General features: G+C 33.7%; 1 long non-coding RNA gene across 4 annotated transcripts; it reads left to right on the forward strand.

Annotated features, from left to right (window-relative positions):
• The first annotated feature begins 418 nt into the window (after nt 1-418).
• LOC148879307 (uncharacterized) lies at nt 419-12256 on the forward strand. Of its 4 annotated transcripts, none has more exons than XR_016104172.1 (4): nt 419-972; nt 4536-4595; nt 11339-11799; nt 11942-12256. It is a non-coding gene; the product is annotated as an uncharacterized LOC148879307 (long non-coding RNA). The 4 variants fall into 4 exon arrangements; XR_016104173.1 differs by having other exon boundaries at nt 845-972; nt 11327-11799; XR_016104175.1 differs by lacking the exon at nt 4536-4595 and having other exon boundaries at nt 605-972.
• Nucleotides 12257-13416: the final 1160 nt, after the last annotated feature.

Genomic DNA, 13416 nt, shown 5'->3' on the forward strand with positions numbered 1-13416 from the left:
ATAGCAAACAAATATGTGTGGCTCATTAGTGAACTTGTGGTTGTTAAAGTCAAGTGACCAAGGTTTAAATATTGGTATAGCTAAAATTTCAAGTTTTTACACTAACAAAACGAAATTAATGACATGGCTTCTAAAGCACGAAGGAGAGAATGTTAGGAATGGGAAGAGAAAAACTCTCTTACCCGATGTTATGTCATAGCTTGTTTGGACAATTTTATCCTGAGACAATTTGACAAAATTGACATCTGCAAAGATATCCAAGATAGTTTGAGCACCATGTATGAGGAGCAGAATTGTTCTACAAGAGATAAGGTCTTCAAACTGTTGATGACCATGAGAATGACCGAAAACCAATCAGTTCATGACCATGTCATGCGGATGATACATTGCATAAATGAATAGGAGGCACTTGGCTCTCAACTTGACAATGACACCAAGACCGATGCCGTCTTGAACTCTTTGCCCGTGTCCTTCAATTAGTTTGTCATGAATTTATTACAAGAAAATTGCCATATACCAACGGCTATTATAGCTATCATGCGAATTTGTGTATTTTTTGGACTCTCCCTCTTCACGACTCTATGACTCTCTCCTTCTCTCGTTTGGGACTATTTCTCACACTTCTCCCACTCTCTCTCAATCTCTCCCATCATCACGAAGAATAGTTAACCTCATTTCCCTTCACCTTTCTCCCTTCTCCCTTCACCGACGACTGTCTCTCATTCCACGCCGCCAACACCGGTTCATACAATGGACGACATCTTCAAAATGCTAGATCTTAAACAAAATGCTAGATCTTGACTGAGTGAAACTGCCCCAACGACTGAGAAGCATCGACACAGATGCGTTCTTCTCCTTTTCTTCTTCCAATCTTCGATTTTTTTTCATGTCTTTTTCTTCTCTTCATACGTACTAATCTAGATTTTTGTCTTGTAGGAGGCTAAATGCTCATTGTTCTTTGGCCGTGTTTAGGTATAATTAGCTGCCATTGCTCATCCTTTTTTTTCAGTTTCCCTTGATGTAGGGTTTTAAATGTCTATTTATCCACGCCCAAATATTTCCTAACGAATGCATATTTCAGGTTCATTTGCTTTACTTTTTTCAACCCGTGTTTCTTAACCTTGACTCTATTTGTTTGTAAGATGCATGCTTGTTCCCTGATTGTTTTATCTATCTGTTTCTTAACCCTGTGTTTCATTTGAATTCAATCTGAATTCAGTCATTTGTCAACAATCAACATAATGCCATCCACGGCCTAGAGGAGATGGGTACCAAAATGGCTTATCTATTGTTGAGCCAGTGTTAGGCATGAATGTTGAAGAAATTTGAATCTGTCTCTATTCAAACCAGGTTAAGCATCTTGAACATATGTCGTTTCTTCCCTTATTTTCACCATTTAAGCCTAAGTGCCTGACATAGGCCAGCTCTATGCAAAGGCCTAAATTGTAAAGAATCATTCATGGCAAGGGCCAATAATTGCATTGTTTAGGCACATTCCATTTGACATAATCAATTCAGATCTCAGAAAATCACATATTATAGGAAAATAAATAGAAAAGAAAACTTATATAGGAGTAGTGGCAGCCTGCACAAGCAACAGAACATAAGAAAATATGAAATTGAAAAGAAAACTTATAGAGGGCAATGGAAGGGATAGAATGAAAGGGAAGGGGCTTGATGGGAATGTTTTATTTGTTACCAATAAAGAAATCAAGTTGTAAGAAGAATGAGGAAATAGAAACAGAAGAACTTCTCAAAAGGCCAAACTCCAAGGTTCCCTACTTTTTCAATTGCAACTATTTAATTTAACCCTAGGAGGATGAAATTTTGCATCCTTCAGGGGCGACTTCATCACCTTGCTTGACTGCTCATATAAATATAGTAAACGATTAAGGGGAAAGAAGAAGCTGCTACTGGTTCCTATTGTTCATTGTAGACAACAGCATGGTGGACTAGCAACACATATAAGACTGGCAACACAAGAGAGCAAAAGGAAAACATGCATCTCTTTCATCATGTGCTGCTGCTGTTAGGGGTGGCAATTTTTCACCCAACCTGCTGAATCCCAACCCACCCAGAATCTAACCCGCCCATTTATTTGGCGGGTTGTGTGATCAATCCATCACCCAACCCACTCATTTAAATGAGTTGGGTTGTGAATAACCGTTGGGTTAACCATTACAAACATAAGTATTAATTTCTTAACCTTTTTTTTTATTTTCTTTATTTGAAATAAATAATTTATAATTAAGTCATTAATTTTCTATTAATTGTTGACTAAATTTAGTTTTGTCTTGAATCAACACACTTCACCCAACATAAATACAAATCAATTTCACCCAAGTCCGGATCAGTTCAACGTAGTCTAACCCGATCTAACATATACCAATCTGGGTCAAGTCAAATTTGAAATAGACCTCAAACGAGATGGCTCGGTATCGCTTGCTTTGCACGATTTGGGTCATCCGGTCCAACCATTATTCACATAGCCTGACCTGACCCAACACAAGCTGATGTGGGTCGACCCAAATCCGAAGCGAGTCGGACCAGGTGAAGTCTAGACCCTACACCACCCCACTTGTTTTGCCCGGTTCGGATCGTATCCATACAACCCAACCCAAATCCGGCCCGGGTCAACAATGCTAACTGAGCTAGATCCTTTGGAGCCTCTGAACTGGGACCAACCCGAATCCGGCTCGATCCAGTCCAACCTAAATGAACCGGTCCAGTCGGGGTCTGGCTTGACCGAGTTGAATCAGCCCGGTCGGGGCCACACCCGACCGGACTGAATTATGTTTGTTCGGGTCTGGTCTGACTGGTCCGAACCGGTTTAGTCAAGACTTGGTCCGGTTGGACTGGTCCAGATCTAATGGTTCAACCGCTCTTGATGTGATTAGCTCAAAGACAACCCAATTAAATAGTTCAAGTTGGTCTAACCGGTTTGAACCTAAGTGGTTCATCAAATCCGAAGCCCGAACGTAATTAAATGGCTTTGCTGTTGGTGTAAAAATAATGCATGTAATGTGATTTGAACATTCACCACTTGTGTAAATAGCAACTACTATTACCACTAAGCTATGACCAACTTATATATTAGGATGGAGTTAGTTTTTGTTTTTAAGTACATAAATATAAGATTAATGGGTTTGGGCGGGTTGAATTGGGTTAAAGCGGGTTTGGGTTGAACCCAACCCATTTAATTTTACATAATTGGGTCATTAACGGGTTGGTGGGTTAAATGGGTTGGGTTGAAACACAACCCAAACCAAACTCAACCCAACCCGCCCAATTGCCACCACTAGCTGCTGTTCTTCATAGCTAGCATTATAGTTACAAAACCAACACATGTAGAAGATGACATGCTTACCTGTTATCCTTGGTTGATTCTTGTTAGTTGCTTTCAACATTTATTCCTGATGCCCCTCTTGCCTAGTGCATATCCAGGCTCTGTTTTTTTTTTTTTTTTAATTGGACTGGTCTTTCCTTTTTATTAGCATAATAACAAGAGCCGATATGGATTCTGGAAGAACATTGTTGTCTTTTTACAAAGGAAGTGCCCTGTTTATGAGAATAAGGTCTGCATTGTATCACTACCATGCTATGATGCTCAGATACAAATATAGGAATGGATACAGATATGTAAATGGGAACATGGCTCTCTGTTTTCTAAAATCCTAGAGGACCTAGACATGGATACAGCTACAGGTATCCCATTTACTATGATTATATCATGCATCTATGATCCACTCCACTTCAAGAATGAAGTTGATGTCATTGAAACAAACATATTGGAGCACATTTCGAAAGAGGATTGTAACTTCTACCCAACTCCACGAAAGAACGAACTTGTAAACCTTAGATTGGCAAATTTGGGTTTTGATATTAGTTTGGGTCCATGCTCGGTTCCATATTAATGTTGGATTGGCTCTTAACATGAACCAAGCCCATTTGATTTGTACCACTGCTTTATTAAGAGAGTAAAAGGTGTCAATGGAGATTTAAGATGTAATGAGGGATTCAATGAGACAGCTAGGGGTTAAGGTCATTTTTGAGAGTGCTTAAAAATACGTGCTTATTTGGAACTTTAAGCACTTAATTGGTATTTGGGAAATAAGCCTGAAAGAAGTGCTTATTTTTTAACCCGTTTGATTTCACTTCAAACAAGTATTTTTGTATAAGTACTTAATAAAAGTGTTGGGACCACACATTAAGTGGAAAATAAATACTTGTGGGTGTTTAGTAAAAAAGTACCGCAAAAGTACTTAGGTAGTGTTTGAGAACATTTAAAAGAAGTACATCTTTTAAAACATGGGACCACACATTAAGTGGTTTTTAAGTACTTCTGGGTGTTTGATAAAAAAATGGGGAAGAAAAGTACTTCTTTGAAAAAGTGACTTCAAGTTGGTTTTTTTTAAGTACTTCTTGAATAAGTACTCCAAAAAAATGGGATGAACCAGTCCTTGATAATTTTTATAATGCCTAAAATACCCCTGTGAGGGTTTTACCTCCTCCATTCATTCGAACCTCAAACCCAGGTAGTGGCAAACCGGTTGCGGGTCCACCGGCGACAATGGGCAGTGATGCCGGAGAAAAAGGTAACTACTCTCTTCTTTCCCTTTTCTGTTAACTATATATTTGCTTGAGTTATGAATGTGGGTATTTGATTTTGGAGTTTTTGAGTTGCTTTTCTATTGTCGGTATTTTGTTTTGTGGTTAGAGTTCTGGTGTTACGTTGATTTGATTTAGAATGCAGATTTACATTTGAAAAAGGAAGACAAAAAAGAGGCTCCTTTTTACTTGGTGAACGTAGAACTTTCTATGCTCTCTCCCCAAAATCTATAGTTAGGGTTGATGGGCTTCAGTAGATTTGGTCTAGGAATGGAAGTGTTAATTGTTAGAACAATTGCGGTGAATTAGAGAGATGGGTCCTTTCATTATGGGGGAATGCAAGTTTATTTTGTTCTTGGGTTATGAATTTATTTTTTCTTTTCTTTCATGTGATTCTGATCATACAATAGAAACAATGGTGAAGCGGAAGAAGAATTTGATGGAATTCGATCTATTCTTGATTCATTAGTGGATGTTTTATCCTTTGTGTTCGAACCTACAGGAACATTGAAATTTTGGTTCCTTTTCAAACACTACTTAAACATATAGAGAAGATGTTTCATCTCAGGCCGATGTTTTACTCAGATGGAGGTGAAGAGGAGAACAACTGCTAGATGCTGAAGAAGCTCTTGTAAAGAGCTCTAATCACAATTCTACTAGTAAAGAAGAAGTGGAAACAATTGTTGGATGCATCAGAACAAGAACCAGAAAATGAGGTTGTGAAGTGAGGGCTAAAATTATCATTTGTGTCAATAAGCACTTATGGAGAAAGTAGCATACCAAGTGCTTAAAAACATAATAAGTGATTTGGCAAGTGGGTCACCAAACAACCTTAAGTGGTTGTTAAAATAAGTACTTCTAAAAAGTACTTGTGCAACAAGTTCTTCATTTAACAACCACTTAATCATCAAACAGAGCCTTATTCAATTTTTTTCTATTTGGGTTTTGATATCAGTTTGGGTCTAGGCTCAGTTCCATATTAAAGTTGGATTGGCATATTCCTAATTTGACCTAAACCCATCTAATTAGGGGGAGGGGGTAAGAATGATTTTATTAGAGAGTAATTGTGGATTTCATTAGAAAAAATTTGAGACTTAAGAGGTTTTTTTTTTGTAACTTAATTTTTTTTACAGTTTAATTAAAAATTGACAACCACTTGTATAAAAACTGAGATTAGGAACAAAAGAACTAAAAATTGATAACCACTTGTATGAAAAATGAGATCAGGAACAAAAGAAGCATGTGAGCTCAAGGGTGAGAGGACTCATAACCTAATACCCTCTTTCCTCTTTCTAATATAGACATAAGTTCTTCATCTCTCTATCTCCTATGTTCCAACAAGTATCATTTCTCCCTTTCCTTAACTAAATCATAACCATTATTTCATTATTCCGTGTATAATCCAATAAGAAGTATAAATTGGATAGAGTAACAAAATGCCAAAACGTAGGAAGATGCTTGACAAATTGCCAATTCAATAAATAAGGGATAAGAAATCAATGAGGAATTGACACAACCACCACAACTAACTTCCCCACAAACCAATTCATCTAAGACATTAGAACAAAATCATATGCATCAAGTATCTATACTTCAAAATACAAAAAACATGTGGTCTAAATATCGTAACATGTACTGAAGTCATTCCTTCACACTATGTTTTTCCTTCATACAAACCTTTTATGAGGACATCTTTTCTTGTGCTCAACACAGGTCTTTTGCTAGTTTAAAATTTAATAGAAAGTAGTTGTTGAGTCTTTTGCCATATATTTGATTATAGTCATGGAATGGAAACAAAAAATTAAGAATAGTGTTTTTTTACTTTTACCATTATATCATATCACAATTAAAAATAATAAAGAAGAATGATTAAACAAAAATTAAAAAAAAAAGAATACATCTAAAGAAGCCAAGAAAAAGGGTGAAAGCACTCATAATTTAACACTAAATACGACACTGAACAGTACCAAATAGTGAAGTATAATTTATGTGATGGGCTCGATATAATTAGGGTAAGACTTAGATGATGATGATGATGATGATGATGATGATGATGATGACTGTGATGATGAATATATGAAATAAAAGATGGACCAGTGTGGCATTACAATCTTAAATTTACCATTTAAATTACAAAGACCCCATTGTACTATGGGGTTATTGACAATTACCCCCTAAACTTTCATTTGTAATAAAGGTCCCCTTGAACGTTCATTATTTTGTGACAAATACCCCTGTTAGAGTTTTGTCATTTAATTTTGAAAAGGATTCTTGTTCAGTTGTTTATTTTTTTTAATTCCCAAACTACCCTTTCTTATTTAATTGAAAATTTTATGATCATATTAATTTTCTAAATATAATATTGAAGTCTTCTCGATTTCTCCAATAGATTCTTGCAAATTTTTGGCTGAATCGAATATTCACATGAAAATGGTAGAGGTTTCTTTCTAATAGATATAAATTTAAGGTTTCATTTGGGTTTTACTGGTTTATTGGAGAAAGGAGTGGATAACTTTTATATTTTAAGATGAATAGAGATTCATGTTAGCAAAATGGAATAACAATTTAAAGAAACTTGCTTTTATATGTCAATGAAATGGTTCTTGTTATTTAAAGAATCTTGTTTCATTTGGAAAAATATGGATGCATTTTTTGGTCAATTAAGGCTTAAGAGAAAATTAAGATTAGAAGAACATAATAAAAATTTAGAAAGATATTTTGGTAATTTAACACATCCAATTGTCTAACTTAACATAGGAGGTATTTGATGCAAATTAGGAGAAAGTTCGGGAGGGGGGTTATATTGCAAATGAAAGTTCAAGGGGGTAATTGTCACTAACATGGTAGTACATGGGGCCTCTCCCTTAGCTAAGAACATCAACTCCTATTTGCCTGTTTTTCTCTTTTTTTTTTTTTTTTTTTTTTCTGTTTTTGCTTGTGGTTGGGGTGGTAGGTTTGGGTTGTTGTCTTTGGATTTGGTAGAACTACATCAAAATTGGGAAAAGATCAAATGTATAAGGCATTATATTCTTTAATCTTTAGTTGATTCATCCCTAAAAATCCCTTTAGCTAGTAGCATTTGCTCATCTTTTGAATTCAAAGACTTTTTTTTTTTTTTTTTTACATATTTTAGATGGGACTAGGTTATATTGAGTTGTGCTTAGAGCAATGGGCTCTTAAAGTTGGAAATCCAAGTCAACATTATATTTGGATGTTATAACTTATATTCAATTAATAATTGGATCTGGTGTGGAATTGATTCCATTAGATCGAATTACATTTGGAATTTTATTAAGGGTAAAAGACTTAAACATACACTGGGTTTTTAAGAATTGACTTAAACATGCCTTGAATTTTTAAAAATGACTTGAATATACCTTGTAACTCTTTTACCAGTCATTTTCTTTCGAATTTTCAGAATATGCCTTGAATTTTTCAAATTCACGTGGGTGATGGGCAATAAGGCATACTGGAATGCCTCTCTCTTTCTCTCTCCACATGGCCACATCCAAACAGTAGCCTATAGAAGATTATAAACTCATCCAATATGATAATAAAATCCATAACAATACATATCTTACTTCTACACTAATGATGTAGTTCGAAGTCATAACAAATGATATCCAACTTCTCCAAAATGGAAGATATATATGCATATGAAGCTTCAAAAAGTCATATATTAAAGCAAATACCTTCTCTAGAGGTGAAAAATCCAAGAAGTTCATTCCTTTGGGATCCACGATGAGAACCCAACTTTAGAATTTGAATGTTTAGATGAAATAGATTCTTTGAAGACTGTTGATATCAAATTTTGAACATTTATGTTGACCAATAAAATTCTAATATCTATGGGTGTGAGTCCTTTAAATTAAACTAGTCCGTAGCTTGGGACGTACATAGATAGGAGTGTATTATATTTAAAAAATTCCAATACTACAATGGCATATTTTGCAATTTATGTTATATATATATATATGTAACAAGATACCATAATCCGTTTTGCTCTTCCTACATTCTTTCCTCTGCTTTTTCTTCTACTTCTTCTTACCTAGAAGGGTAAAATAGGATTTTTAAAATTTTAAATGAATTTTTATTTGATTTCTCATTAATGTAGGGTATGTTTAAGTCTTTTACTCTTTAATTAAAATTATTTTTTACATAATTATATATAAGGTATATAACTAATAAATGCAATATTTTATATTTATATAAATTTATTACACGTGTACAATTTAAAAAAATAAATTAAATTTCAAAACATTTTTTTAAGTTCATTAAAAATGAATTGGATTTAAATCCAATCCAATCCAAGTCTTTCATATTTGCTTGAATCCTTCGTGGTTGTGTTAAGAGTTATGTAGAATTTAGACAAATTTGGAATCACCTTCACTTAAGATGGACTCGTTATTCAAAGTACATGCTTACTTGTAGCTTTCCAAGCTGCCCAAGCCTTTTCCTCAACATTAATGTTGTATTTCTCAATCTTTTTAGAATTCATGCATCTTTATGATTTCTCCATGGTTCATGGCCACCCAACTAATAGGCAAATAACAACATAAAAAACAAGCAATATCACTGAGAGTTTTATTGAGTTTGGAGTTGGGTATTGGGATCAACCACTCACTAATTGCGTGTAATTTGATAGGTAACAAATGGGGAAGGGAAACACATTAGTCTATACACATGGGATCACACTTATATGTACACTAGCGGGGGCTTGTGAGGTGCATGGGATGGGGCACCCCTCTTTGTCCCTTGCCCCCGTAAGTCAAGACACTCTACTCCATCCCCACTCCGACCCTACTGGCGAGGTGGGTTCGGGGTGAGGCATCCACTCCCCGTTAAGGATGGAGAATTTCCAAAATTTCCCCACCCTGAGGCAATCACATAAAAATATATATAATTTATGGTTGTTTTACAAATAGGATTATGGGAATTTGGAGTATTTTATAAATGAAATTATGAGATTCTAAGATTATAAGAACATGAGAAAAACTTAGTGATACTTTAAAATCAATATTAAATCTACGGATATTTTACTAATTTACCATTGGGTTCGGGGAATTATATTCAAACTACATATCCCTAATTTATGGTTGTTTTATAAACTTAGGCAAAAATATTTTCCCTGTCCCCATCCCATTTATGCCCATTCCCGTTTAAGATTTGAGAAAACTTGCCTTGTTCGGGCGGGTGGGGGGCCCTAGTTTGATTGGAAAAATTGCCATCCCTATAGTTCTAATAATTTTTTATAACACATTAACTAACAATAAACTACAATATTTTATGATAATTTCCAACAAAATTATTGAAATTGCTATTGATTAATAGTGATGTATAGTAAGTTAACTATTTATAATAACAATAAATTATTTACTATTAATCAAAGTAAATGTAATCATAGTAAATTAATGTAATTATGGTAAATTCCATTGTTTTAAAATAAAAGTAAGCCATTTGTTGTTAATTGATGTAAAACCATGTATGGTCGAAGTCAACTAAATGGTCTAGACCAGTGTGGATAGACTTAATAATTTCCCTAAATTATTTAATAATTATTTATTAAAATAATAATAATAATGGATTGTGTATTTAAAATAATAATAATGGATTATTATTTAAATAGTTATGGAGAATTTTTTTTCATAGATTAATTTCTTAATTTGTAATTACTTATTTGAAAAAATTGATTATGGATTAGTAGTTAAAGAGTTTCCCTGAATTATTTGATAATTGATAACTATAATTATTGATTTTATAAAAAAATAGTAAATTACGTTAATTAGTAATATCTTTTATCAATAAATTATTATTGTAAATTTTTAATGAAAATTTATTAAATTACAATGATTAATGTAAATTACACTAAACGTTGAAATTCTGAACATTTATTAATAACCAAAAGTTATTAAATAATGGATTGTTTATTATTTTTTGGTAGATTATTAAATTATTTAATATTTGTTAAATAATGGATTATTTCTGAAATAATTATTTTATAATTTTTGGTGGAATATTTTCCATAAATTTTTAATAATTTCCATAACTAATGGATTATTATTTAAGAATAGTTTATTTAACAACAATGGAAAATCCCATGAATATATAGAAAACATCATATTCCCCACTCTTTGCTTGAAATCACGTCTATAGATATAAATATTGTTTGATTTAGAAAACCAAATCTTAATAAATTATGGCCCTACTTTTATGAGATAGTAGAGAGAATAGAGATGAATTAGAGATATAATTGAAGGAGATGATAAAATGTATATTGAGCTAATTAAGGAGAGAACTTAGGTTGTTATAGAAAGAGGGAGACATGAGTTGTGGGGGGAGAGAGATAACCCAATGGGAATGGAGAGGAATGAAGAGAGAGGGTGTTGAGATGGCAAATTGGAAGTGATGGGAAGGGGGAGAAGAGAGAGCCAAGGAGAATGCAGGGTTAGGGGTAATGGAGCAAGGAAAAGCAAAGTGACGTGGACTGTCTTGCTATATATATAGAAATAGATTTAGGTTGTGTTTGGTTTAATAATTAATATCCATTTGTGATTGATTAAGCAAGTTACACACAATATGCTCTAAGAGGAGATTTGTGCTCTAAAATTAATTTGAATATTGTGTTTTTTATTAAATTGGCATATCTTTTAATTTCATGAACAAAATAAATACAATATTAAAATCATTTTCAGTTAATTTTATTAACAACACAATATAGTAATTGATGAAGGGTGATTTGGCGCAACCTAACGATAAGGGGACACGTGGACATGACCTGACTAAGGGATGATAGCTCAGCCTAGCAAGCCTAGTTCACAACGTTTGAGCTCGGGTGTTCGGTCACCTCGGCACAGAGTCATCTCAGCATTGGGGCACCTCGGCATTCAGTCCAGTTCGGAACTAAAGAACCAAAGTATCAGCTCAGGGCTACCAACCCGAACCGCCATGTAGCGACTCCGGAAGTTTCTCCAGTAGACTCCAAGCCTCACAAGATCACGCCGCATAACGACAGACCTAATCTTATCCCTGCCCGGATTGGGCGGAATTGATAAACTTTATTAATTGATAGTTTGATACGTTACTTCCCAATTAAAACGGAAACGGATCCCCTTAGGATGAAGATCCCAGAACCGATCTGCGAAACCCGCGAGAGCTCAACTATATAAGAGCAACAACCCCTCCAGGGCCCAGGTACGCGTGATTTCTCTACTCTCTAGCTCTTTAGCTCTCAAACTCTCAAAGCTTTCAACTCGCACCACAGTACACTAACTTAAGCATCAGAGTGACTTCGCCGGGTTAGCCACCCTGGGTTCTCTAATCCACTGTCTTGCAGATTCATCTATCTCATTGCTCGATTGGAAGCCAGATCATCCTCCAGCTGGGAGTAGTCAGATCGCGCTAAATCAGTAATTATTTTAGTATTTACATTATTTAATGTCAAATTGCAGCCTGAATTCGATATTATGGCCATGTTTGGGAGTGCTTATGTTAAAAATAAGTGCTTAAAAACAAGTGTTTATTCAAATAAGCACTTGTTTGCATTTGGCACGACTTTTTTAAGTGCTTATTTTAAAAAATAAGTACTTATTTCATATTGGGCGTTGGTGGTCTTTTTTCCAATAAGCAATTGTGACTCTTTTGTCCTCCATTTTCTTTCAAATTTTCAAAATATTTAATCCAAAGTGAATGAATAAAAGTACTTTGATAGAAGTGATTTTGTAAAAGTACTTTTACAAAAGTGCTTTCATAAAAGTACTTTACTTTTATAAGTGTTTTTGTAAAAGTTATTTTATAAAAGTACATTCATAAAAATTATTTTATTAAAGTGTTTTTGTAAAAGTGCTTTTATAAAAGTATTTCCGTAAAGTAATTTTATAAATGTGCTTTTGTAAGAGAACTTTTATAAAAGTACTCTTGTAAAAATTCTCTTATAAAAGTACTTTTCATAACAGTGCTTTGTAAGTGCTTTCATGTAAAAATACTTTCCTAAAAGTGCTTTCATAAAAGCACACACATAAAAGCGCTTTCATAGAAATACTTTCATAAAAGTACTTTTCATAAAATTACTTCTATAAACGTGCCTTTGTAAAAGGGCATAATTGATATTCTAAAAATTTATTGGGGACAATTATGGGAGAAGAAATTTGAATAAGTGCTTATTGTATGAGCACTTAGGCCATGTTTGGGAATTCTTATCTTAAAAATAGGTGCTTAAAAACAAATGCTTATTCAAATAACCACTTATTTGCATTTGACATCCAACTTTTTCAAGTGCTTATTTTAAAAAGTAAGCACTTATTTTATATTGGGTGTTTGGTGGTCTTTTTCTCCAATAAGCACTTAAATAAGCAATTGTGACCTTTTGTCCTTCATTTTCTTTCAAAATTTCACAATATCCAATCCAAAGTGAATGAGTAAAAGTACTTTGATAGAAGTGCTTTTATAAAAGTACTTTTTACAGTGCTTTCAAAAAGTACTTTGGTAAAAGTACTTCCGTAAAATACTTTTATAAAAGCATTTCCATAAAAGTACTTTCATAAAAGTACTGTTATAAAAGTGCTTTCATAAAAGTACTTTTATAAAAGTGCTTTTATGTAAAACTTCTTTTACAAAAGCGCTTTCATAAAAGTACTTTCATAAATTTACTTTTACCAAAGTGCATTTGTAAATTTGTTTTTTGTAAAAGGGTATAATTGGTATTCTAAAAATTCACCAGGGACAATTATGGGAGAAAAAATTGAATAAGTGCTTATTGTATGAGCACTTAAAAAATCTGGAAATTTGGGCTTAAACGATAAGTCATTTTTT

The sequence above is a fragment of the Nelumbo lutea genome, chromosome 1 (assembly GCF_056320005.1).
Source record: "Nelumbo lutea isolate HS-2025 chromosome 1, American lotus-T2T, whole genome shotgun sequence".
Taxonomy (NCBI): domain Eukaryota; kingdom Viridiplantae; phylum Streptophyta; class Magnoliopsida; order Proteales; family Nelumbonaceae; genus Nelumbo; species Nelumbo lutea.